The sequence below is a fragment of the Lynx canadensis genome, chromosome C1 (genome assembly GCF_007474595.2).
Source record: "Lynx canadensis isolate LIC74 chromosome C1, mLynCan4.pri.v2, whole genome shotgun sequence".
Lineage (NCBI taxonomy): Eukaryota > Metazoa > Chordata > Mammalia > Carnivora > Felidae > Lynx > Lynx canadensis.
Window position 1 is genome coordinate 147,394,832 of NC_044310.1, and position 27,764 is coordinate 147,422,595.

The window sequence follows — 27,764 nt, forward strand, 5'->3', positions numbered from 1 at the left end:
AAGTTTAATGTCACAGCTAATATGTATTGCATTTAAACATCTTTAAGATGCTATCATTTTATCAACTACATAAGAAGGGAACTCATATTGAGGGTTTACTTCACAATGTTAGGTTTCTTTAAATTATTTTCCCACTTTGGAAAGGAAAAAATTATTTTTCTTAATGCTATTTTTTTTTTTTTATTCTGAGAGAGACAGCATCAGAGTGCCGGCACTTGAGTGGGGGAGGGGCAGAAAGAATGAAGAGCAAATATCCCAAGCAGGCTTCATGATGTCAGCGCAGAGCCTGATGCAGAGCTCCATCCCACCAACTGTGAGATCATGACCTGAGCCATTATCAAGAGTCAAACGTTTAACCGACTGAGACACCCAGGTGCCCAAGAAAAAGAAAAATTTTAAAGTAAGAAGAGGAGAAGCATATGTGATTAGTTTCATTGGATTTTCTTCCCTGAAGAATTCTTCTAAGATACATATAATTTCTGAGGACGCTAATTTCAATAAGAATGTTTTCAGATCACAACTGAAGGAAGCATTGTGTGGGTATGAAATTTTAAAAAGCCACACTAATAAAATATACCACTGGGTTACCAAATTAAAATATTTCACTCTGGTTTTATCTATGTTCAACTTCTGATTTTAATTGGTCCTGTCTTTCCAGAGACAGACATATAGGCCATTTTGATGGAACTGGTTTCCCTTTGTCAGGAGTCCTGACAGGATGGCATTAAGAACAAAAGAAACACAGTCCTCTCCCCTCAAACAAATGACTTAAGTAAATAGGATTAATAAAACTTGCCATCTCTACTATTGTTTGAAAATCCCCTTATGGTCTCTTTCTTTCCTTCCCAGGTTTCTCAGAACTTCTATAGGCAGCAAACATCAAAAGGACGGAAGATTTTTATACTGATTCAGCCACCCACAGCAATGAAGTAAACCCTGATTTTCTTTTAGTCCAGGAAATGATCAGCAAAGAGCCTTCATAAACAGCCTCTTTAACACTTGAAGCTTAAAAAACAAGAAAAAAAATCAGTGTAGCAGAATGGTTACTGTCATAAACACCTTTGAAGGTTTTTCTTTTTCTTTTTTTTTTTTTTAAGTAACCCTTCTAATCCCTCCTCTACCAACATTACAAAATATTTTCTTTACCACAACTTTTCGGTTAGGCATTTTAAATTATGCCTTTTAAAAAACAAAAGATAAAATATATTACATTTTGAGCATGACTTTCCTCCTGCTTTTTTCCTCCGCTGCTCCCTTAAATGCTGATCCGCTTGCTGCCCCTGGGGGTTCCGCCTCCAAGTTTCAACTCCCTCCTCTGGTGACTTTCAGCCGAGTCATGCCTCTCTTAGTTCTGTCTGCTTGAGGTCTCAGAATTCAGCCTTTGGGACTGAATCACTGACACCTCCACACAGCAGCGCACCCGGCAGTCCAGCCAAGTGCACGCTGACACGTTTGCATCTCGGGGGAGGGGGCCCGTCCCCGGTGCAGGCTTGATGAGCTCTGAGGCCAGGTGAGATGCTGAAGCTGATGTTCTAGAAAGGCTATTGAGGCCAAGAGAGAAATCTGTGGCTTTCTCCAGAACTCAAGCAGACACATCAGCTTGAACATAGTACTGTAGGCTAAAGTGACCAACTTTACCGGGAAAGATAAGATAAAGTGGGCAGAGATCCAGATAAATGTATAAGTAATACTTGAATCAGTGACCCTCCGCCCCCCTTTTAAAGTTTATTTATCTTTCGACAGAGTGAGCACAAGAGCATGTGTGAGCAGGAGTGGGGCAGAGAACCTTGCAGAGCCCCATGGGGGGCTCTATCTTGGGGAATGGAGATCAATGAGCTGAACCAAAATCAGGTGTTGGTTACCTAACCAACAGACACACAGGCGCTGTGTTTTTTCCTGTTTGTTTAGCCCCCCTTTAAAGGATTTTTTTTTTCCCTCGGCAGCACTGTTTAGGTAAGGGCAGAAATAAATCTCAAAAACCCTGTATTTTCCTTTCCTACATTAAGCTAGAGATACACACACTGACATTCCATGGGACCGCTCTTTGAACGGAGAAATGGAGAAATTCCTTGAGGAGAGTCATGGACCAGAGAAGCACAATGAAATAGGTCGACAAAACCACACTTTGTACAATTTAACAGTGTATCAGCTATATATTATAGCTAAATCCCAAGTTTGAGGAGCAGCCGGCGAAAGGGTGGACAGGCTAGAAGAGAAGTAGGGCAGAGTTTCCTAAGTTGCTGGTGTAAACGAAACAGGTAATTAATTTTTATGAAATTTACTCTAATAAAAGTTACAATGGCCAAATGTTGGCCTCTCTAGACACCGCTAACAAAGGACACCAGGAGATGGGTTGTGTCTCTTTTCACGTTTTGCACCGTGTGTAAAGCAACAGCATGAGTGGTTTCTCAACGTTTATTTATTTTTGGGACAGAGAGAGACAGAGCATGAACGGGCGAGGGGCAGAGAGAGAGGGAGACACAGAATCGGAAACAGGCTCCAGGCTCCGAGCCATCAGCCCAGAGCCGGACGCGGGGCTCGAACTCCCGGACCGCGAGATCGTGACCTGGCTGAAGTCGGACGCTTAACCGACTGCGCCACCCAGGCGCCCCACATGAGTGGTTTCTTAGGAAGAAGAGCTCTTTCTTGTCACAAGACCTTCTTGGTAATCAAGCTCTGAGAAGAAACAGGCCCAGCTCTCCTAGGGGCCTAATCATGACCCCAAACACTAAGCCCACAGGAAAACCCACTTAGTCCAAGTTACACTAACAGAAGCGGCGTTAATCTTGCTCCTCAAAGGTGAATTATTTACTCTCCCTCAAGTTACTGGGTGATCCAGTGGCCTGGATAGCAAAAGAAAGCTATTTCATTTTCTATAAAAGCTATAAGCTGAATATCCACGTAATTCTAATTTCTTTCTTTTTTTTGGCATCAAGAATTTATTATCAGCAAAATTGATAAAACTGGGAAAATAAATATTCTCTTTAACAGAAATTAAAAATGGTTGCCCCAAATAACACAATGGTCAATAGTTAAAATAGCTCTTCAAATATTAAGTCGACACTTACACATCCTTCAACCTGATAACTTTATTTTAATTGAAGTATAGTTGACACAACGGTACACAATATTCATTTCAGGTGTGCAACAGTGATTTGACAAGTCCATGTTATGCTGTGCTCACCACAACTGTCACCACACAACACTATTATCATACCATTGACTATATTCCCTATGATGTACCTTTCATCCCTGTGACTTATTCTGTAACTGGAGTACTGTATCTCCCACTCCCCTTCATTCATTTTTCCCATTCCCCCAACTCCCCTCCCCTCTGGCAACCATCAGTTTGTTCCCTGTATTCACTCATAATTTTAATTTCTTAGAGATATAGCCAACCTTGTCACATATATGAAAGGCAACTCAGATTCTCTCTCCAACCAACTCTAAATTTTAATCTTTATTGTCCTCTCCCGATTGTCACAACTCCTCCTGCCAGATTCCCCATTATTTCAAGAGACAAGAATATTCCCTAAGGCCTCCTTTTGAGTATACATCTTTCTGAGATCATGTTTCTGGTTTCCCTGAAGACTGTCACATCAATAAATCTATCTTTTGCCTGGATCCTCCGTTGTGAAAGTAATTTTATCACCTTAGCCAGGCACAGCCAACATTTCTCTCTTATATGTATTCTTCAATCTGATCAGAAATGTCTTGCTTGGACTGCTCCATTTGAATGCATAACAGCATTTATATGAAGACCTTGGCATAATTGCAGATGGAGACAAGCCTTTCTGCAAATAGGCCAATTGCCAAGCACAGACCACAGGAAGACCCTAGCTGAACCTGGTCCAACATAAAATGGTTTATGTCCATTACATCGAAGCCTTAGGAAGGGTTTGTAGAGTGATAGTCTGAGACATCATAAGGATTAACTTGCACCAAAAGCTCCCAGGATTTAAAAAAAAAAAAAAGCATCAAAAGCCTTGATCTTTTAGAAACATCTAGAGCTTTCAAGCCCACACATACTCAGATGGTACTGATAATCCTCTTTCTGTTTGTAGGATTTGGAAGAACTACAAAGAATAAAGAGCCACAATATTTTGACAAAGTGATATATTCTTCTCTTTAGGTATACTCGATGGAAACGTGGTCTTTCCCCCTTCAATTACTAAAACCTAAGTACGAGAAGCTTTGAGTAGATACTTTATAGGAATACAATAGATAAATACACATACTTATTTGGTATATATAAAGTACTGATATTTTAAAAATCATCTCGTTGTATAAAACTTGACAGTTTTCAAGGTACTCTCCCATACATTATCTAGAAAGACTCAGTATAAAACATTTTGTTATTCAACTAAACAGCATTACTCCCTTTTTCCACTTCTGATTACATGAGAGGCCATCAGCAATTTTTTATTTAATTAGGATTTATATCCCACCTGTTTCCAAACAAGATTGGAAATGATGCATAATATTAAACCCAGGGTAAAATGGCAACATTAAAAATCAAAGAAGATACAAAAACAAGTAAAAGGAGTAGATGTTTCCAAGCAACTGCAACAAGTTGTGACAGCTGGGCCATGAACTTGCCTCTCACAGGAGTTAGCATTTGCTCGCCAGGTGGGGATGCTGAAACTCTCGCTATTTAACAGGATGTTTACAGAACTGTCTTACCATCAGGGCCCCTGGATTAATCACACTGCTATCTTTCTCTGACAGTGGTTGGTAAGCCAACTGAAATGGCATTTTCAGTGGTGCTTCTACTTAGAATGCAGATTCCTGGGCTTAATCTTAAGATCCCTGGTGGTACAAATCTGGAATTGTATTTTCACATGCCCACTAGGTTATATTTTTGCTCTGTAAATTTGGAAACCACTGTTTTTCTGGGATTAGTGGCTGTTGCATGGGAACAATAGAAAACCCAGCTTCAAGAAGGTAGAAGATTGTTCTAGTAATCAGTCTCTTGGATACTGCTTTTTGCCTTCCTATTCCTGCCCTGTGCTCATAATACTTTCAAATGCCTGGTTCATTACCCGCTTAATGTTTTACTTTGGATGTTCCCATACACTTGGCCTCTTCTGACTATAATATTCTCCTTCCAGCATCCCATCCCCGTCCTGCTCATCAGCTTGGTTTAGATTCCTGCCACAGACTCCTGATATGTGTGTATGTGCCATCACCTGCTGGTAATTCCTAAACTCACTTTGATAGCTCTGCACATGTTGCAATCTTTACTTGTCTCACTTGGGGTTAATTTACTCCACTCCTGGGGTGCCTGGGTGGCTCAGCCGGTTAAGGGTACGACTCTTGTTTTTGGCTCAGGTCACGATCTCATGACCCATCTGTGCTGACAGCATGGAGCCTGTTTGGAATTCTCGCTCTCCCTCTTTCTCAAAATAAACTTAAAACATAATTTAACAAAGTTTATTCCATTGTTGTTTATGGGAACATGTGAGATACTCCCTCCCTGACTTCTGGCCATTGGTGCCCAGATGTGGACTTAGGTAGGAGGAATTCTCTCTTCTCTGCTTTTATTTCCAGTTAAGGGACGTTATGGGATTATTCTCTGTATTTAAGGTATGTATCTTATGCTTTTCCCACTCTCCAAATCCTCACAAAGTCTGCTATTCTTATTTTCCACTTCCCCCTCAATATATTAACTGATACTGTTGTCTCCTGATGTGCCTCGGGTGTTTGGCCATTTCACATGAAGGCACATCTAACATCCTGACTTTAAAGTTTGTCGTCCAAATTTCTGCCCTATAATGATCAAACCTCCAGTCATACGCATGGGGTTTCATCACCATTCAGCACCTATTTAGCCCCAAGGTCTTGTTCTTGTTCTCTGAATTTTTGCCTATTCTCTTAAAATTTAGGATAATACTCTTCCCCTCCCCCCACCTTTATTAGGCTTGTAAGACTCCTGTCGAAAATATCTGCTCCCTCTTCAAGAAGTATCTTTGTTCCTAGCTCAGAGCCCCTCTTTCTGGTCATAGACCACCCAGGAAACAATTTTTAAAAGATCATGTGTCACAGACTAGGAACCTGGAGTTCTCCCTTTGTCAGCAAGAGAGTGGACACAGAATGAAATAAGACAGAGACTAACGTCCAGGAGGAGACAAAAGCTGGAACAGGCGGTTCATCTCCGTATTTATTGAGTACTCAAGATCTTACACACGTGGTGAATGTGGAGAAAACAAGATCTTATACACGTGGTGAGCGTGGAGAAAACAATCAGTCAGTAATCATTAACTTGTGTGTGAGAAGCAAAGGGTCTGAGGGGCAAGTGGTGTTTGTGATCAAGGTACATTGGTGCCAGATGGAAAGTAATTTCCTGCAGGTGATATAACAAGTTTCTTGTGATCTCATTACAATATCTCAGTAACTAACCTCGGGTGCTTTCGTCCTGTGGTGGCAGCTTTCTGGCCTAAGCTTTTTTCTACCTCATTTATGTAAGTATAAGGAATTTTTGAACCTATTTCCCCACAATCATGTACAGCACATCCTGAGAGTTTTCTGTGTTTGATTCTGCTTCCTAAGCTACCAGTGTTAACAAGACCAGATGAAAACACCACCTCCATACTGAAGACTGAAGTTCCTTCAGTCTTCCATTCAAGACTTCAAAGTTTCTGGGAAAGCTTTTACTTTTCTTCAAACTGACCAGACAAGCCACAACGAGTATAGAGTGTCTCTTGGGTGCATGACGCATAGGACCTCACTTCTGAATTTTGAGAGAACTCACAGGGGAGGCAGCACAGCTAATATGGCACAGTAGGTCTGCACACAGGCAATTCCATAGCTATCCATAGGGAATCACAATTATCTCTTCATGCGACCTACGTCATGATTGCTTTCATCTGCTGGGGTCAAGTGCCAAAGCTGCCTCATACCAGCTGGTGAGAGCCAATTGCTAGATCTTTAGGATCTTTGCAAGCTAGTTGCTTAATACAGGCATCAATAAACATGAAATTATATTAACTTACAATAAAATAAATTATATTTAGAAACAAAGGCAGCATGGCTAAGAGACACACGAAAAGATGCGCTCAACATTACTCATCATTGCAGAAATACAAATCAAAAAGTACAATGAGATAGCACCTCACACCTGTCAGAAGGGCTGAAATCAAAAACACAAGAAACAAGTATTGGTGAGGATGTAGAGAAAAAAAAACCCTCATGCACTATTGATGGGAACACAAATTGGTGAAGCCACGCTGGAAAACAGTATGGAAGTTTCTCAAAAAGTTAAAAATAGAACTACCCTACATTCCAGTAATCACACCACTGGGCATTTACCCCCAAAACACAAAAACACTAGCTTGAAGGGATACATTCATGACTATGTTTATTGCAGTATTATTTACAATTGCCAATTTATGGAAGCAGCTGAAATGTCCATCAATTGATCAATGGATGAAGAAGATGTGGAATGGAATATTATTCCACATAATGGAATATTATTCAGCCATAAAAAAGAATGAAATCTTGCCATTGGCGTCAACATGAATGGAGCTAGAGAGTATAGTGCTAAGTGAAATAAGTCAGAGAAAGACAAAAAACATACAAATTCACTCATGTGGAATTTAAGAAACAAAACAAATGAGCAAAGGAAAAGAGAGACAAACCAAAAAAACAGACTTTTAACTATAGAGAACAAACTGATGATTACCAGAGGGGAAGTAGGTGGAGAGATGGGTGAAATAGGTGATGGGGATTAAGGAGTGCATTTGTTGTGATGAGAACTGAGTAATGCGTAGAGTTGTTGAATCACTATATTGTACACCTGAAAATAATCTAACATGTTTACTGGAGTAAATACATTACAATTAATAACTTGTATAAATAATACAATACACAAAAAATTGAAAAATAAAAAGAAAGGTAACAAATAAAATCAAATAGTAATTATTTTACTATTATCTATGCTCTTGAGGTTATTTATGTCTGTTGTATCTATACAGTAGAAATAATATATAATGGTATGCAAGTATCTCAACTCTGTGTTAAGTGACATCAAGTAGTTTGTTTGAAATAAACCATGGTAAAAGTATGTACACCACAAAAGACAGTAAATGCTACTACATATCAGGGCTTATTCCATGCCGTATCCCAAACCCCTAGCAAGTTGTTGAATATTTACCAGCACATTATTGTTGTGAATCCAGTTAGTATTAAGATGGAGAAACACAAAGGTACAGTATAATTATGTGGAATTTCCTGACTTTAATTCACAAGTTCCCATTTCCTCCAGCCTTCTTTCCTTTCAAAGTGGTCTGACCTCTCCCAAGTCAAAACATGTGGAAGTATAATCTATATCAAACAACTGACCTGAATAATGTTCATATTGAATTGTTATTTTATTAATTGGCTCTCCTCTCTAAGGTGAAGTCAGAAATTCCTTTATATAAATTTTATATCTGACTTTTCTCTGTTTGAAATCCCTGCTCCTTTACCTACATTGTCCCCTAGACCCTATTCTGCACATGTGTGTATCAGTGTTTGTGTGGGCATATCTCTGGGCTCTGTACAGCAGTTGTATAGTTACTTCTTATTAGCTAAGTTGAACTTCAAATAACTACAATTTAAGCCCAACTCTGTATCTACTAAGACACTAGAAAGGGAGATCATTAAATGTCTTTGAATCAATAGTTGAATTCTTAAGAGGGAATTCAGGAGGAGGTCAGCAAATGTTATTAAAGGATCAGGAACTGACTCAAGAAAATATAAAGAAAGTAAGACTCTTTATATGGCAATGATAAGGCTAATGGTAAGCTGAAAGTGATCTTGCAGAATGCCTGGGAATTTTATACAGAGGAGTCATTGTTCTCAGTTTCCACTTAGGATAAGTTCAGAGAGATTCAACTTACAGCACTTCATAGAACTTGAGAGGAATTCAGTAAAAGAAAATTATCTTAACGGCTTTTTCCCCCCTAAAGTTGTTTTTAATCAGCCATTTTAATCAATGATTCCATAGAAGCTTAATTTGGAGGTAGAGAATCTTATTACTAAAAAGTCACCCAAAAATGCAGTCAATGGAAGATGGGATGTCTGGATTTTCCCCAAAAGTAGATATGGACTTCAGGTTTCTAAATATTCTCTGATGTTCTAAGCTCACCTGAAGATCATATTTACTAAGAGTACCCCAAATAGATGGGTATGTATACATAAGGGATAAGGTTATAAATACCTAAGACACATAATACTAACTCAGACAAAGAAAACATTCTGTCTGAGACTCAGTGTCTGATCATGCCAATGAGATCCCTCTGTGGGAGGGCCTTAAATAAACAAGTTCCCCTAATAACCTACTACACCCATTTTGTGTGTCTAATCCCATTTTGAACCCATTAATACATTAACATGTGCAACCTCCCAGGGTAATTATTTCCATAGTTTTTTATTCTAGTATTCTGGAATTTGTTTAATCTCTGTGCATACATTAAACTTTTTTGGGGAAATAGGGTATAAACCACTAAATATATAGTAATTGTTTGACTCAATTAATTATAATTAATAAATTTAAAAAGTCAGAATTTACCCTACTCAAACCCTACAAGATTTAAGGCTTCAGAGGACTTTCATAATTTGGCCTCTATATATCTACTCAACCTTTTCTCTCACTGGAACCTTTCCCCAAACCACTCCAAATCCTATGCTTCAACTATACCAAATTATTGGCACTTCCTTAAAATAGCCACAGGTATTTGGCAGAAAGATATTTCCCCTTTCTGAAAGATGTTTCCTTCTACCACGAAGACTTCCTGACCCCCCTGCCACCGTGTACCTGGTTTAGATGCTGTTTCCATGTGTTCCCATAGTACTTTGCGCTTGCTCTCACCAAGAGTATTTAAATTCCCCATTTAGACCATCAGGTCCTTGAAATCAGGGACTGTCCTTTTTGTTCATTACTCTATGACAATATAGAAGGCATTCGGTTATTATTAACTTATAAATTAAATAGGTTAATAGATTTGGAATAAAATCACCACTGAGTTCCATACTAGAGGCTCAGTTCATCAACTCTGGCCCTCTACAAAGAATAGCCCAATGAGTCATACTCATCATTTTTCTGAATCACACTAGGAATCATTCAGTCTCCCAAATGCAAATTTATGGTGATTTTTATACACATGCCAATTCATGTTTTTGCTTTCTTTTGTAGTGATGTCTGGGATTTCATTGAACTTCTTGGCTAATATCTGCAGGCAATACTTGTAGTGGCCCAAGATCTATTTTATAGGTTGGAAAAGATCATTTAAAACTATCATCCTGTAAGGATGGTTTGTAGGATAAAAAAGGTAGAAACAGTGAACTGTGTTTAAATTTATCTTGTTTGATTTTGTATGTTACTGGTAGCACACATTTTATTTAGCCCTTTGTTAAACATAACTGAAAAGCCACTGTGAAGTTCAAAAACATCTCCCCTAAGAAGCAAAAGCAGGAGAAACTTTCAATGTGACGAGGGACATTAAGCCCTGATTTTGAAACAGCTTTGTCCTCACAAAGATGACTTATTAAGGAAACTAAAACAAGAGTGGAAAAATCAAGGAAGGGATGATCAGACTAGTAAAGATTAATTGAATGTAAGGAAGTTTGCTCTAAATTTGTGTATAGGCTTTACTGGGAGAACAGAAAAGTATCATGGCAGTAAGGTGTGAATTGGGGGGAAAAAACATCTTGTCTTGGTCTATAAGAAATCTTACTTGTCTTTATTAGTTTGCTCTAAATTATATGATATTTCAAGCTTGGAAAATAACATTCTTAAAATAGTTTCAGTACAAAGAGATGTTGATGTTAATTTAAAATTCGTTTTCTTTTTTTTTCAATATATGAAATTTATTGTCAAATTGGTTTCCGTACAACACCCAGTGCTCATCCCAAAAGGTGCCCTCCTCAATACCCATCACCCACCATCCCCTCCCTCCCACCCCCCATCAACCCTCAGTTTGTTCTCAGTTTTTAAGAGTCTCTTATGCTTTGGCTCTCTCCCACTCTAACCTCTTTCTTTTTTCCTTTCCCTCCCCCATGGGTAAAACCTGTTTTCAACTGACAAGTTATTTTTAAGTTATTTTTCTATAGCAGAACTTAGGAGTTCTAAATCACATTTTCTGAAATAAATTGAGATTTTATTTCCAAGTCATGTCTCACAGGAAAATTGCAGGTGAATAAGGAAGGTCGCCTTATAATTATTAGTAAAAATATAGTTATCTGCTTAGATTGTTATCAGGAACAAGCAAATGTTTCTTTTCCTTTGGGAATATAAGGGTCAAATGATACAAGCTTGCTTGTAACTGATGATAATTAAAGATTGGTGATTAAAGCATAGGTGTTTTTTTTTTTCTGCCTCTTTCTTCATAAACTTGCTTTCTTAATAATTGTAATCAAAAGTTTAGTAAAAAAATACGATCAATTTTATGTCATGAGACTTTGAAAAGCAACCCAGGAGGGTTGAGACATTCTCAAACTGGTCGTTCTGGTAGTGATTGTAAATCATTCTGATGGAGGGAGAGGATAACAAAAGATTCTGTACATTCATCCAAAAAATCATCTGCACAAGAATGGGGGTGGAGACGCAGGGTTTAGTGGCCCATGTATAAAATTAGATGGTTGTTGGGGCGCCATCGGTGGCTGAGTGCTGAGTGGCTGAGTCGGTTGAGTGTCCGACTTCTGCTCAGGTCATGATCTCACGTCTGTGGGTTCGAGCCCCACATCAGGCTCTGTGCTGACAGCTGAGAGCCTGGACCCAGCTTCAGATTCTGTCTCCCTCTTTCTCTGCCCCTCCCCCACTCGTGCTCTGTCTTTCTCTCTCGCTCTCTCAAAAATAAAAAATAAACATTAAAAAAAAAAAGGTTGTTATCTAGATCCACACACTGAAACAGGTTATGTCTCACTAGTTTATTTTAGTCTGAACAGTTCCATCAGTTCTTTTACCCATGATATTCACTTTTTTGAAGCATTTAAAGTTGTTTTGCAACATGTCTGTCATTTTGGATTTATCTGATTATTTTCTCTTGGTATCTAATTATTTCCTTTCATTCCTCTTCCCCCTGAATTTCCTGTAAGTTAAGTCTCAAACAAGGAAGGGTTGACCAACTATAACTCACAGGCCAAATCCAATACCCGACTTTATTTTTTGTAAATAAAGTTTTATTGGAACAGAGCCACACCCATTAGTTTACATATTGTCTATAGTTGATTTCCTGATATATGGACAGGGTTGAGACTGGTCACAGGAGACCATATAGCTCACAAAGCCTAAAAAAATTACAGTCCGTCTCTTTCTAAAAAATCTTTGCCAATTCCTATACTAGAAAATCGGTTATACTGAGATAAAGTATTTTGGGCAAAAAGGTGATGTAAGATGTATTTAATATCGCATCATCTCAGAAGGCACAATGTCAAGCTATTAGTCCACTATGAGTCATGTTAAATGAGTACATTTGATTAAAGTGGTGATACCCAGATCTCCCTATTGTACAGGCATGTTTTCCCCCCTCTTTTCATTTAGTAAGTAATTCATTGAGTGATACTTTGGCTCTGCATAAATATCTTATTTCTCAAAAATTTTCCATCCAAGGATTTTACTATCTATTGATGATCTTTGCCTGAAATAATTATTACATTGGAGATTGAAAAGTGCCAGTTTGATGAATGGATAAAGAAATTGTGGTTTATATACACAATGGAGTACTATGTGACAATGAGAAAGAATGAAATATGGCCCTTTGTAGCAACGTGGATGGAACTGGAGAGTGTTATGCTAAGTGAAATAAGCCATACAGAGAAAGACAGATACCATATGTTTTCACTTTTATGTGGATCCTGAGAAACTTAACAGAAACCCATGGGGGAGGGGAAGGAAAAAAAAAAGAGGTTAGAGTGGGAGAGAGCCAAAGCATAAGAGACTTTTTTTTTTATTTTTTTTAACGTTTATTTATTTTTGAGACAGAGAGAGACAGGGGAGGGGCAGAGAGAGGGAGACACAGAATCCGAAACAGGCTCCAGGCTCTGAGCTGTCAGCACAGAGCCCAACGGGGGCTCGAACTCACGAACCGCAAGACCGTGACCTGAGCCGAAGTCGCCGCTCAACCAACTGAGCCACCCAGGTGCCCCAAGAGACCCTTAAAAACTGAGAACAAACTGAGGGTTGAAGGGGGGTGGGAGGGAGGGGAGGGTGGGTGATGGGTAGTGAGGAGGGCACCTTTTGGGATGAGCACTGGGTGTTGTATGGAAACCAATTTGACAATAAACTTCATACATTGAAAAAAAAAGTGCCAGTTTCTAAATCTATTATTTCTTCAACATTTATGAGCTGACAAAATAAAACAGTCTAAGCTCCACTTATAATTTCTCAGCTCTAGACCTAGAATCAGCCATTTTCTTTTCAATTAATCCTGGTTCCTTTAGGTGAAAATGATGGTTAGAGCGAATCAAAGCCACAATGAGCTACCAACTTACACCTGTCAGAATGGCTAAAATTAACAACTCAGGAAATAGCAGCTGTTCGTGATGATGCGGAGAAAGGGGAACCCCCTTACACTGCTGGTGGGAATGAAAACTGGTGCAGCCACTCTGGAAACCAGTAGGGAACTACACCATGACCCAGCAATTGCACTACTAGGTATTTACCCAAAGGATACAAAAACACTGATTTGAAGGGGCACATGCACCCCACTGTTTATAGCAGCACTATCAATAATAGTCAAATTGTGGAAAGAGGCCAAATGTCCATCAACGGATGAACAGATAAAGAAGATGAGTTATATATATATACATGTATATATACGTATATATATATATATATACATGTATATATATGTATATATATATACATGTATATATATGTATATATATACATGTATATATATGTATATATATATACATGTATATATATGTATATATATACATGTATATATACATGTATATATATACATATACATACACACAATGGAATATCACTCCGCCATTAAAATGAATGAAATCTTGCCATTTGCGACAATGTGGATAGAAAGAGAGTATTATGCTAAGTGAAATAAGTCAGTCAGAGGAAGACAAATACCATATGATTTCACTCATATGAGGAATTTAAGAAACAAAATAGATGAACATAGGGGAAGGGAAGGAAAAATAAAATAAGATTAAAAAAAAGAGAGGGACACAAACCATAAGAGATTCTTAATTACGGAGAACCAAGAGGGGTGCCTGGGTGGCTCAGTTGGTTGAACATCCGGCTTTGGCTCAGGTCATGATCTCACAGTTCGTGAGTTCGAGCTCCGGGTTAGGCTCTGTGCTGACAGCTCAGAGCCTGGAGCCTGTTTGAATTCTGTGTCTCGCTCTTTCTCTGACCCTCCCCCACTCACACTCTGTCTCCTTCTCTCAAAAATAAATAAACACTAAAGAAAAATTTTTTAAAAATACAGAGAACAAACAGAGTTGCTAGAGGGGACATAAGTGGGGGGATGGGCTAAATCGGTGATGGGCATTAAGGAGGGCACTTGTTGGGATGACCACTGGGTGCTATATGTAAATGATGGATCACTAAATTCTATTCCTGAAACCAATACTACACTATATGGTAACTAAATTGAATTTAAAAATTTTTTTTACATTTATATATTTTTGAGAGACAGAGTGAGACAGAGAGTGAGCAGAGGAGGAGCAGAGAGAGAAGGAGACAGACTCTGAAGCAGGCTCCAGGCTCTGAGCAATTCAGCACAGAACCTGATGTGGTACTCGAACCCACAAACTGTGAGATCATGACCTGAGCCGAAGTCAGATACTTAACTGACTAGGCCATCCAGGCGTCCCTTAACTAACTTGAATTTAAATAAAACCTTGGAAGAAAGAAAAAGAAATGGGGGAAAAAAAAGAGAAAATAATATTTAGGAATCAATACCTAAATTGAGGTAGATGCTAGTCTGTGTGATTTAGCACCTGCAGTGTATGGCCCACAGGCTGAAATATTTATTATCTAGCCCTTTACAGAAAAAGTGTAGTGACCCCAGTTACAGAGGGATAACAGAAGGGAGGGGCATCACAGACTTAAATAGTACTAGATATACTCATTGCTATTGAAGTGTCATTGTTTCTAGGCCATTTCAGTGACTATTTCCAGAGAGAGAAAAATTTATTTAAAACAAAAAAAAAAAATCACAAGTCCTTATTGATATCTTCATTTTATGTTTAATACTAACATTTTAAAATTTTATTAATTTAACATTGGTATCTTTTCTTGTACACACAGTCCTAGCCCCATTAACATTAAAACGTTCTTTTAAATGTTTTGTCCTACCACAAATGTAGAATATTTCAAGGTCACAATTAGCACAAATATTAAACCTACTGAGTGAAGTTTAGGATTTTTTTCCAGTAAAGCAAAGTTTTCCCTTAGAATTCATCCAACAAAGGCTGTAAAAAGCACTAGTTTCAAAAGTTAGTTGAAATAATTTTTTTCTTCATGTGGTTATATTATCTTAGTTGGGGAGGCTATGAAAAAATTTAAATATCAACTAGGGAAACTGGAATATAGACTAGATGCAGGAGGATATTATGGAGTTTTTGTTCATTTTCTTAGCTATCACAATGGTATTGTGGTTAAATAGGTGACTGTCCTTATTCTTAGCTAAATCATGCCAAAATATTTAGTGGTGAGATTTCATGATGTCTGAAATTTTCTTTATTTTTTATTTTTTTTAGAAAACCTGGATTTATTTGTTAAACTATAACAAAGACAAAACAATTTCATCTGCAGCACTCGGAGTACTTATATCCCAATTTCACCTGTTGTTATGGACACCGACCCAAGAAGTTAGAATTAAAGGATATAAACTAAGAGATTATAACAGAACAGACTTGTGAAACGTGGTGAAAGGAGTAAAAGGTAGTCAGAAGCACTTGTGTTAGTGGTATATGTGGCTAGGATATTTCCCAAGAGGCTCCCTAGTGATGCCTGAATGAATTTATCTGTGTCCCAAGTTAGTAAAAAGAAACTTACCCTTATGGAGAATAAGTGGAGGTCAGGATTTCTCTGAGATCCCTTTGTCTTTCTTTTTAAGAGGTAAGGGGATCCTTAGGCTCTAAGGGGGTATATCTTAGACTCAGCCCCCCTTCTTCCCAATCAGTCCACCTACACCTTCAAGTGCCTGTGCGTTCTCACCACATAGTCCTGCTAGGTTACAGAAGATGCATACAGTAAAGGCAGGAACTGTAGGCCCACTCTGAGGGTACCTATACACAGAAAGTTTTGAGGTAGATGATACCCTCTTGGTTAAGTTAATTCACCTTTGTTAATAAAGGTCATAGTTTCTTCTACTGGTAACAACTTTTTGTCTCCGTATAGTCTGTCTCAAAAGAGAACTGATTCGGGTAAGTTTGGGAGAAAGACAAAGACTTTCATCAACACCCCCCCCCCCAACAGTAGAAGAGGCACCAAGTTCTTTCTGCAGTCAGGAGCAGAAGCCCCCAGCAGCATAAATCATTTTCAGTGATCAATGTCTGCATCCTCCACCTGCTCAACAACTGTTGGTGTAGTATCTACCTCCATCCCATCTTCATAATCTCTTGTTGAGTCTTTTGTCCAGACCAGCCATGTTATGCCGGCTGCTCACAGACTGAGAAAGCATTTCTTCTAATCTCCCCAGTGAGGCTCGGCCTTCTGCTGTTATATTGGATAGTCCTGCTTCACAGGTGTAAAATGTAGGGATGTCTCCCTGCCCTTGTTCACATGCTTCCACATCATAATCTTCTCCACTGCAATCATCTGAATCTTCGTCCTCAGGATCTGAATGCAAAGCCTGGCATTCACCCATTGCAGCGAACGTTGCCTCCAATGCTGACTTATCATTAGGCGCAAATCTAAATTCAGCAATAGGTTCGACAGCATCATCACTGTCTTCTCCAGCAACAGATTCTTTTGATTCTTCTCCAAATTTGGCATTCACCATAACATACAAATGCTCTCATGGATAAGCATTTAAGTCCCTGGACACTGCATGCAAACTAATGGTGGGGTATTCCATTAAGAATCCCAATCCAGAGTCATCAAACCAAGACAGGTGCCTCTCAGTGATATCAAAGGGGCCAGTGCTGAGGCCCCTGCCATTCAGCACAGCCTCAGTGTCTGGCTGTCACCAGAGCCCTCAGCCTCAATGGCAGCAGGGACCTTTTGAGGAAGCTCATTGCAGCAGGGAGCCAGGAAGGCATAGGCGGGGAGGGAGCTGAAGCACAGCAACTCCTGCTACTTGCCCACACTTTCTTTTAAATAATATGGCAGACCACGGTGTGTGGGGGTGGGGTGGTGGGCCAGAGGGAGCAAGAGTACAAATGATAAAGCAAATAGGGCAAAATACTAAAAATTAGTAAATCTGGGTAGAAATTCTTTGTGCCATTTTTGCAACTCTTCCTTAAACTTGAGATTTTACCAAAGTTAAAGAAAAAAGTGGAGGAAAGAGAGAAAGATGATCATTAGTTTAATATAGATTTTAAAAAGTGATTCATATACACATGCACAAATGCTATGTTACCTGGACAAGATTAATTAACATGTGTCTTGGGGAAGAAGCTTTTAATTCTGCTCTGCTTTGGCAGAGGGTCAGAGTGTACCTAGAGCTTGAAGTGCTTTACTATGAAATAGAATGGAAAAAAAAAGGATGCAATCAGAGGAGAGAATAGTGCATTAAAGTGAATAAAATGTCAGGTCTTCCTAGCTTTCCTTCATTCCAGTTCAGTTTATCTAGAGACTAGTTAAGGATAGAACCCAAATACACAAGGATATTTTGCAAAAAGCAACAGCATAAATGTCCTTTCCTTCTACCATCCCACTAGACCTGGGGTCAGCAGACTTTTCTTCAGAGGGTGAGATAATACATATTTCAGGCCTGTTGCTCATACAGCCACTGTATGTCACACACAGATACACAGTGATTGTGGGCCTTACTGCTGCTGTGTATGTCACTCTTTATGTGTCACGGTGGCATACAAAAGTAGTCATGGACAAATGAATGGACATGGTTGTGTTCAAATGAGACATTGCTTATGGACACAGAAATTTAAATTTCATATGGTTTTCACATTATTTCTTTCTTACCCAGGCATTTAAAACTGTAAAAAATATTCTTAGCTTACAGATGATACAAAAAAACAGAAGGGTAGATGTGGTTCAAACCAGAAAACAAAAGGGAAAAACTTAACAATTACTCTTTTGTGCTGGCTGCCTTTTTGCTGTCTCACTTGGCTATGGTGATGGAAAGGGGCTCCTTTGGATAGCATGACAGGGCTAAGCAGCTCTATGATTTTAAGCCACTGAGCAGATAGTAACTCTCCTCCCAGACCACCAAGATTCAAGAAGTCCAACAGCTGCTCTAAATAGAAAGGTTCGTTCCAAGTTAACAATCAGTGTAATTAGGAGGAGTCATAATGTAGGTAGTAACAAGTAGAATCTTAGTCTATTGGCCCAAGATCCACCTGGAACTAGAGAGGTTTTCCATTTACTTCCTTCTGCAAGTGAAACCAACCTCATCCACTGTCTTGATACTCTGGGGCCTCTGCCTTGAAGATTGATCTCATGTTAATACCTCTGTCTAATCAAATTAGTTTGCTTGTAGATATAAACTTATCTTATTTAAATAAATGTATATTAGATACTGACAGAAATAATTTCCTAAGTAATAATCTTTATTTACAATAATGCCTGTCCTTTGTGGGGTACCTGGGTGGCTCGGTAGGTTATGATCTCAGGTACTGACCTCAGTGTCCGTGCTGATGGCATGGAGCCTGCTTGAGATTCTCTCTCCCTTCCTCTCTCTCTGCCCCTTCCCCACTCTTAATCTCTCAAAATAAATAAATGTTAAAAAAATAATTTTTATCCTTTGATAATTATTTCCATAGTGACCCTGAACCGTGATGTGTGCTGAATCACAACGGGCCCCTTTGGCCAGTGAGGGTTTCCTCCTAAGCCCCTCCTCCACTGCAAATGACAAATGAGTTGAAAACATACCTCTCCAAAAAGAGCTTATAAAATAAAGGGCTTATAGGAATGGAGATGGAGATGGGGGAAGAGAAATATATAACTATTCTCAGTATTTAAATGGTTGTCAAGGGAAGGAAGGTTCAGACTTGTTCCACATTATCTCAAGCAATAGAAGGAGGAGTAATGTGTGGAAGCTGGTGAGACAGAACTGGGCTTACTACCAAAACATAAAGAAATAACAAGAGGAAAGAAAATTCAATAGCTGTCCAAAGATGAAATGGACTGATGCAATGAAATGGACTTGCCCTGGAAGATGCAAGTTTAGCATCCGGAGATACATACCTAGGATGTATGACCATTTGTAGAGGTAGTAGAAAAAATTAAAAAAATTAAAAGCATTGAACTAGGTAACCTTTATGATTTATGACATTTAACACTTAGGCTTGACACTTTTGAGATGGTATTATTTTCTGTGTAGGAAAAGAAAAGGGGGATAAATAACCAAAAGAGTGAGGCAATTCCTTATTCCTCTAGTTTAACCACAACAAAGACAAGTGTGGCTCCTTCATCTACAACAAATTGAGGCCCTACCATTTGTTGAATAGTACTTTCCTCTAATTATATGCATTCTCCCACTTGATGAATATTTATTAAGATTGTGTGTTACCTACAATGTACAAAATACGAGGGTATTATGTAGACACAGATTCCACTCTTATAGAATTTATAATTTATTGGAAAAGGTAAAAATCTAACAAGTAATTACAATTAAAATATGGGTGTTGAGATTGTGCAGATATAGGGCATTGTGATGGTCTTTTTTTTAGATAGTGTCAAGTTAGCTAGCATACAGTGTATACAGTGTGCTCTTGGCTTTAAAGGTAGATTCCCGTGATTCATCACTTACATACAACACCCAGTGCTCATCCCAACAAGTGCCCTCCTCAGTGCCTATCGCCCATTTTCCCCTCCCCCCGACCCATCAACCCTCGGTTTGTTCTCTGTATTTAAGAGTCTCTTATGATTTGCTTTCCTGTTTGTAACTATTTTATTTTCTTTCCCTTCTCCCATGGTCTTTTGTTAAGTTTCTCAACTTCCACATATGAGGGAAAACATATGATATCTGTCTTTCTCTGACTGACTTATTTCCCTTAGCATAATACCCTCCAGTTCCATCCACATTGTTGCAAATGGAAAGATTTCATTCTTTCTCATTGCCAAGAAGTATTCCATTGTATATACAAACCACATCTTTTTTATCCATTCATCAGTTGGTGGACATTTTGGCCCTTTCCATAATTTGGCTATTGTTGACTGCACTGCCATAAACATTGGGGTACATGTGTCCCTATGAATCAGCACCCTGTATCTTTTGGATAAATTCCTAGTAGTGCTATTTCTGGGTCATAGGGTAATTCTATTTTAATCTTTTGAGGAACCTCCACACTGTTTTCCAGAGTGGCTACACCAGTTTGCATTCCCACCAACAATGCAAGAGGGTTCCTGTTTCTCTACATCCTCACCAACATCTATTGTTTCCTGAGTTGCTCATTTTAGCCACTCTGTCTGGTGTGAGGTGGTATCTTAATGTGGTTTTGATTTGTATTTCCCTGATGATGAGTGATATTGAGCATCTTTTCATGTGTCTGTTAGCCATTTGGAGATCTTTGGAAAAGTATCTATTCATGTCTTCTGCCCATTTCTTCCATTGTGATGGTCTTTAAACATGATGACAAATTATTTGATAATTTAATTATTTGGGGCTAAATTTCCTTCACTTGAATCTTATTGGGCTTATAACTACTCTGAACAAAAGACAAAAAATAGAAGTAACACTATGTGGGGGCACCTGGGTGACTCAGTTGGTTGAGTGTCCAACTTCAGCTCAGGTCATGATCTCACAGTCGATGAGTTTGAGCCCGATGTCAGGCTCTGTGCTGACAGACTGGAGCCTGCTTCTGATTTTGTGTCCTCCTCTCTCTCTCCCACTCATGCTCTGTCCCTCTCTGTCTCTCAAAAATGAATGAATGTTAAAAAATATTTTTTTAATAAAAAGAAGTAATACTATGTGATTTCTAGATCATGAGGCTTCTGCTTTGTTTGTTGGAAGATGGGTTTCTGGAGCTCTGAAGTACCCTGTAGGAAGTTCAGCTACTCTAAGCCCACTGTGCTTTGAAGAAGTCAAGCTTCAAAGAGTGACCATGCAGAGCTCCACTTGATAGTTTCCAGCTACACCTAGGTTTCTAGTCATTCCAGTCCTAATTAAGGAGGAAGTCACCAGATCATTCCAGCCCCAGGCATTCAAGTCCTCCCCAGTCATTCATGTCTTCCAGGCTGATAGTCCAGACCTCAAGGGTCAGAGACAAGCCATCCTCTCTGGGATCTGTCCAAACTCCTGACCCAATGAATCCATAAGCATAATAATAACATCATTGTTGTCTTATGCCAATAAATTATAGGGTCATTTATAAAACAGTTCATCACAACAGGCCCATAAGAACATGTATGAAGAAGATCTAACCTTGTTTAAGTGCCAGAGAAGGCCTCTGAGGAAGTCATATTTGAGTAGAGACATAAACAAGTAAGAACAGTCTGTTTGAAGAACCCGTAGAAGCAAGAGAAATACTGGGGCCATTTAGGAACTGGTAGAGTGTAGTAGTCTAATGAGGAGTGGGATGGGCAGAAGTCAGGTGGTAGATAAAAGATGAAACAGAGGGGCAACTGGGTGGCTCAGTCATTTGAGCATCCGACTCTTGATTTCGGCCTAGTTCACGATCCCAGTGTTGTGGGATCAATCTACATGCCTGGCTCTGTGCTGAGAGTGGAGGCTGCTCTCTCTCCCTCTGCCCCTCCCCTGCTCTCTTTCTCTCTCTCTCTCTCAATAAATAAATAAATAAAAATATTTTTTATAAAAGTGAAGGAGAGTCTGACCATGATCCTCTCATAAACAATATTATGGCGTCTGAGCTTTACCAGAAGTGTGAAGATAAACCACTGAAGGGTTTTTGGTATCAGAATGACATGACTAGATACGTTTGCACTGTGGCAAGGCTGAAATAGTAAGAAGTTATAGCTTTAATTCTGGTAAGAGGTAATAGTAGGCTGATCAGGATAGCAACGGGGATCAATATTCAAACGGTAAATTCATGGGATTTATAAACCTTTGGCTGTGGGAATGGGGAGTGAGGGAGGGGGGAGTTGTCTAGGCTTCTGATTGGGTGGTGAGGTGAGTGATTGTGTCATTTATCCAAAAGGCAACAGCGGAGGAAGAACAGATCAGAAGCAGTGATGAATAGCTCCATCTGGGGAATGAAGAATTTTGTTGAAGTGCCAGAGAGACATCCATGTGGCAAAGCCAGAAGACAGTTGGTTAAATATTATAGGTAAGGAGGAAAGTATGGAGAGGAACTAATATTACCAAATGTGTATTTTAACCCATGTAATTTATAGATATTATTTCTATAATTATAATTCTGATAACCATGTGGGAGTGTTCAGAGAGGTAAGTAACCTGCCTAAGATCAGAGAGACAGGCAGTGTAGGGTAGAAATTTCAATATAGATCTTACTCCAGTTCGAAGTGAAAGACACATGGTTCTATTTTCCATTAAAAAAAAATCAGTTTTTGAAAGCAGCAAAATCGGCATTTGGGAATGCCTCTCTAGTCAGTTTAGCAGGTGACCTAAAAAGCTACAGTTTTGAAAAGGGGCCAGAGAAAAAGAAAGCTGTCCAGCTGGTCTAAGCCACAGTGCAGACAGCAATGCCACTTGGCCCTGACACTGTGGATTCACTGGTGTATTCTGGATGATCAGAATGTTCTATAGATCTTGTCTAGTAGAAACCCTCAGGATTCAACAGCACACTCATGCCTTCTTTGCAAGTTGCTATTTTTCTTTTAAGAGCTAGCTCTTGGTTTACTAATGGAACCTGGTAATTATTATGGTAACTATCATTTGTCAAGCAGGCACAACATAGTAGGCATTGTAGTAAGTGCTCCCATGTTTTAACTTTATTTGTCATAACAACCCTATGAGATAAGTATTATTTTCTTATCTATCTTTTATAGATGAGGGTGGGTATCAACTGGACTTTTGACTTTAAGACACTTGGTGACAGTGAGACTCTAGCTACTCCCAATGAGCTGAATGTTATCTGAACCACCTGGTCATAAAGCTGGGCATGATTAGCAGCACAGACTAATGAAATGAAAGTACATTGGGCTTGAGCAGGATCAGAAGGCACAGGTAATTTGTATGAACCGGTGGCTTACTTTCCACATTAACATCTGTCCCTCAACCCACACATATGGCCAAGGGGAATTCTCAGTAACTAGCTTACTGGGAAAAAACGAGCCAAGAAAGAAAAAAAAACCAAATGAGCCAGTTTTATAGCTAGGTCTACACATCTACTGGCCTCAGACAGAAGTAGAATGCTATGGTGGATAGCCTTGCTGGGAAATCTCCCTGGAAGATGGTAAAGAAGGGAAATTTTCCATGTAGGTATAATGTCAAGAGGAATATCTTAACGTTCACTTTACCTGAGGTAAAGCAGTGACTGTCACATATTAGGTACTCAAATATTTTTTAAGTAAATGAATAAATAATGGATTAATGACAATTTGTTGGCAGTAGTAATGGTTTGGCCAGCTGATTAGGGACATTGAAGGAATGTGATTGGAGGATTTGTGACAGGAAGATTCAGAGAGATTATGTTGATGGACCTAAAGAAATGGGTTCAGAGTGTGGGAATAATTTAGGGGTGATTTTAAAGAATTAGGTGGGAGAGATGATCTGCTAGGTTTGTGTCGGTCTTCTTCTCCAACAGACTGGTATCTGTTCAATGGGCTCATGATAAAATTCTCCCAGTGAAGAGGACAGAAGCTATACATTGCTCAGTTACATGAATTTACCTTTCTCAAGGCTAATCTGGCTACTGTCACTCTGAGCCCTTGACAGAGTAAAATATAACAGGAGAATTAGACAGTGTTACCTGGTTAAAACATTATATCACATTCATGCTATCATGGGAAAGGCAAAAGAGTTTGGATTTTCTTTCCCTACATACCATGTTTGCACTATTCGTGCACTCCTAGTATATCCCACAAGATATTGCTTCTTCCTAAGGAACTCCCTTAACTGTGCAAGAAGTAAGACAATGAGCTGAAGCCCATATGCTGCTGTCCTTATAAAACAAAGAAATGGCCTGTTGAAGACCCAGATACGTCATGAGCTGCAAGATAATATTTTGGAAGGTTGGGTGCTATTCTATAGGAGGTGGTTTTCCTCTGAAGTAATGGCCAGTATATTGTGCTATTTCACAACCCAGCCAGATCATGTACATAGGTGGACCAGTAAGTACAGGTGGGAAAGGTGTTTTTCACTATTAACCCTAAAGACACATTTGCAAAATCTCTTTTTCCCATCCCTGAGATTCTACTCTCTGCTGGTTTTAATTTCTAGTACTTCTACCAGGAGTAACAGTTACATTGAAAGGAACTGATGCAAATATTTGCCTTTTGGGGTTTATCACACCACTAAGTAAAGAAGTAGAAAAGGAAGTTACAGTGGTGACTGGAACAATTGATATCAGAGGGAAATCGGACTGCTGTCATTTAACAGAGGCAGAAAGAAGTAGATGGAATCTAAGGAACTTCTAGGATACCTTGTGGTATCGCATGGCCAATGGTAAAAGTCATCATATACAAGCCAGTATAAGTCAACCCATTGGGTAAAGAACCTCACCCAGCCAAGATGCTGGCTGAAAGCAAACAGCAAATGTAATGCATAGTAGAAAAAGAGAATAATAAATTTGAATTGTGATCCTGACCATTTACTGAAAGAAGGTATTCATCATCTGCCATTTACATACACACACAGAGATACCTATATATAATATGTATAAATACAGATCTTCCTCAACTTATGATGGGGTTACCTCTCAATAAGCCCATCATAAGTTGAAAATATTGTCAGTCAAAAATGTGTCTAACACACCTAACCTACCAAACATAGCTTAGCCTAGCCTACCTTAAATGTGCTCAAAACATTTGCATTAGCCTACAGTTGGGCAAAATTATCTAACACAGAGCCTACTTTAGGCTCTGGAATATTTTAGGCTGTGGAATATCTCATGTAATTTATTAAATACTGTACTAAAAGTGAAAAAAGGATGGTTGTATGAGTGTAAGTGTATCGGTTGTTCACCCTCGTGTGGCTGACAGGAGGCTGCAGCTCTCTGCCACTGCCCAGCATCAGGGGAAAGTATCGCCCTACACACCACTAGCCCAGGAAAAGATCCAAATCCAAAATTCTTTTCATATATATAATAATTTTCTGCCTGACTTCTTCACCTCTCTTTTCCTTACAATTTTACTTAAGGCATGTTTATTGGTAGTAGAGTAAAATTTAGTCCATAGATCATGAAATATTGAAATGGATCATAACAGAACCAGAAGACAGTAAGACAAAAAGATCTCACTTAGAGATCTTGAATTTAGAGCTAGACAAAATGTAATAAATAAGACTTCGAGTTGATTCCCTTTAGGAATGGGGTAAGCATGTTTGGGGTTGTACAAGGTAAAATTACAGTGTTGGGTAGAAGGACATTTCTTGGCAGAGTAGTATAAAAAGAAGGGTATGTTGATTTTGCCAACTACAGTTGTGGACTATAAAAGACATTCATTTATATTTTTCTTTCCTTTTCTTTTCTCAGCATCTGGGCCCCCTTCTTCTTTCTAATAAATCCCTCCTGTAAAGTGATGTCAGATACTTGCTTTCCCACGTTTGCAACTAGCTCATGAGAATTTGATCTGAGTTCAGCCCTTCAGGTGCTGCACTTGGAAGCCAGTGATGCAAAGAAGCAGGGCCTGTGGAGACACTGTCAAGGATACTGGCAGTAGAAGCATGGCAGGGGAGTGGATAAAAGCAGCATTGCCAAGTGGGATGTCCAGAGTCCAGAGATGGCAGAGGAGAAAACCCAAGTTGTGGCATCTAATTTTCAGTGATTGGACTTGCAGGGATGATTCTGTGTAGGGAATTGGGGTACAGTCTTGACTCTTTTTATTTATTTTTATTTTGAGAGAGAGACCAAGAGAGAGAGAGAGAGAGAGAGAGCTGGGGAGGGGCAGAAAGAGGGAGATACATAATCCCAAGCAGGCTCTGAACTTTCAGCGTTGAGCCCAATGTGGGGCTTGAACTCACAAACTGTGAGATAGTGACCTGAGCCAAGATCAGGGGTCCAACACTTAGCTGACTGAGCCACCCAGGCGCCCCCAGTCTTGACTCTTCTTATCTTCCCAGCCTCTGTCATTCTCAAACATTTTCTATGCTCAGTTCTGAAAATGATTCTGTAAGCTACCCTAATATAAAATATTTTTATTGCAAAATTCAAGTAGAAATACTTTCTGTTGTTTGCAAACTAGAACCCTAGTTAATACAAGGGGGCTGGGCTAGATGCTTTCCAAGATTCCTCCAAGCTCTAAAATAACATGACTTTATAAATCTCATATTAAAATACATAAAGTTCGAAAATAACCTGGATTGTAAGCATGTTTCTTTCACTAAGTATTATTTAATATCATCTGAAAGCCGTGTGTGTGTGTGTGTGCGTGTGTGTGTGTATTTTTCTTATAGGAGCGGTTCCAAGCAAAGAAAGAACGGATAAACCAGTGCTTGAAGCTATACTCTACCCACCACAGTAGAGGTATTTTGTGAAAGTTACCTTTACATGTCTCCCAATCCATGACTTGATACTTTTTTCATGTAACCATGGTTGTTAAGTTTCTGCCTACCTAGCCCTGCATCTTTAGAAGATCTTCCTAAAGTTTATGCCTAAAAGGTGAGTATTTCATTACCTGAAAGTGCTTAGTAAAACTCCCTAGCTACGGAGTTCGTTATAAAAACCTCAGTAAACCTAAAGAATGCTTGCCTCCACTTCACTCACAAATACTGTGTGGAGCCTTGGAGGACACAGTGTCCCTTTGCTGCAGAAAAGACACAGAAAATAATTTACCTCTACAGATGTAAGTGGTAAATGGGAGAAAGGCAATGCAGTATCAAAACAAACTGATGCCCAATGAGGAACTTTCAAATGTCTGTAGCATTAATTACGGACCAAGATAAAAGTCTGTGTTCCTGGGGAAGAGAATATGAGATAACAGATTCTTGAGAAGACCATAGCATCTGGCCATTCTATTTGAAATCATAGCATCTGTGGTCACTTCACTGACATGTTTGTATGGAGGACAAATAATGGTGCTCACTACAGGGAAGCAATAATGCACATTTTGTATAAAAAATGTATTATAAGGGTTTCTGAATATTGCCCGCCCTCTACCAAACACACACCTGCTAACATTCCATTTTGTGTCCTAACTGCACCAGACAGCTCAGTGTGGCATATGGTAGAAATCCAGGAGCTTTTTTAATGAGCAAAGATTTCTAAAATCAAAAATCAAAGTTGTAAACAATAAAGTAAAAGCAACCCAAACTACTGAACAAAAGACATTATCTGATTGCTGTGGTTTAAAAAGGATCACAGATCTGAAGCTGGACTTGCATACCTGGGGAGATAAATCATCATCCAAGACCTCTACAATGACCCTCAGCTGAGCCATCTTTGCCCAGCTGGTGCTCCGTCTGCCCACTGGCACAAGCTTGCTTGTTTATTTTCACATTAAAATTACTGTACATTGCTTTGTTCATAAACTTCTTAGCCTCCCTCTGTCAACTATGCTTGGTCAACTAAGATTCATTCACAGACTACTACAATTATGTCCAAATAATTTA

General features: G+C 39.1%; 1 protein-coding gene and 1 pseudogene across 1 annotated transcript in view; both read right to left on the minus strand.

Annotated features, from left to right (window-relative positions):
• CCDC148 (coiled-coil domain containing 148) overlaps positions 1 to 27,764 on the minus strand; it is a 255,718-nt gene that overhangs the window by 19,913 nt on the left and 208,041 nt on the right.
• LOC115521468 lies at positions 16,337 to 27,592 on the minus strand (annotated as a pseudogene).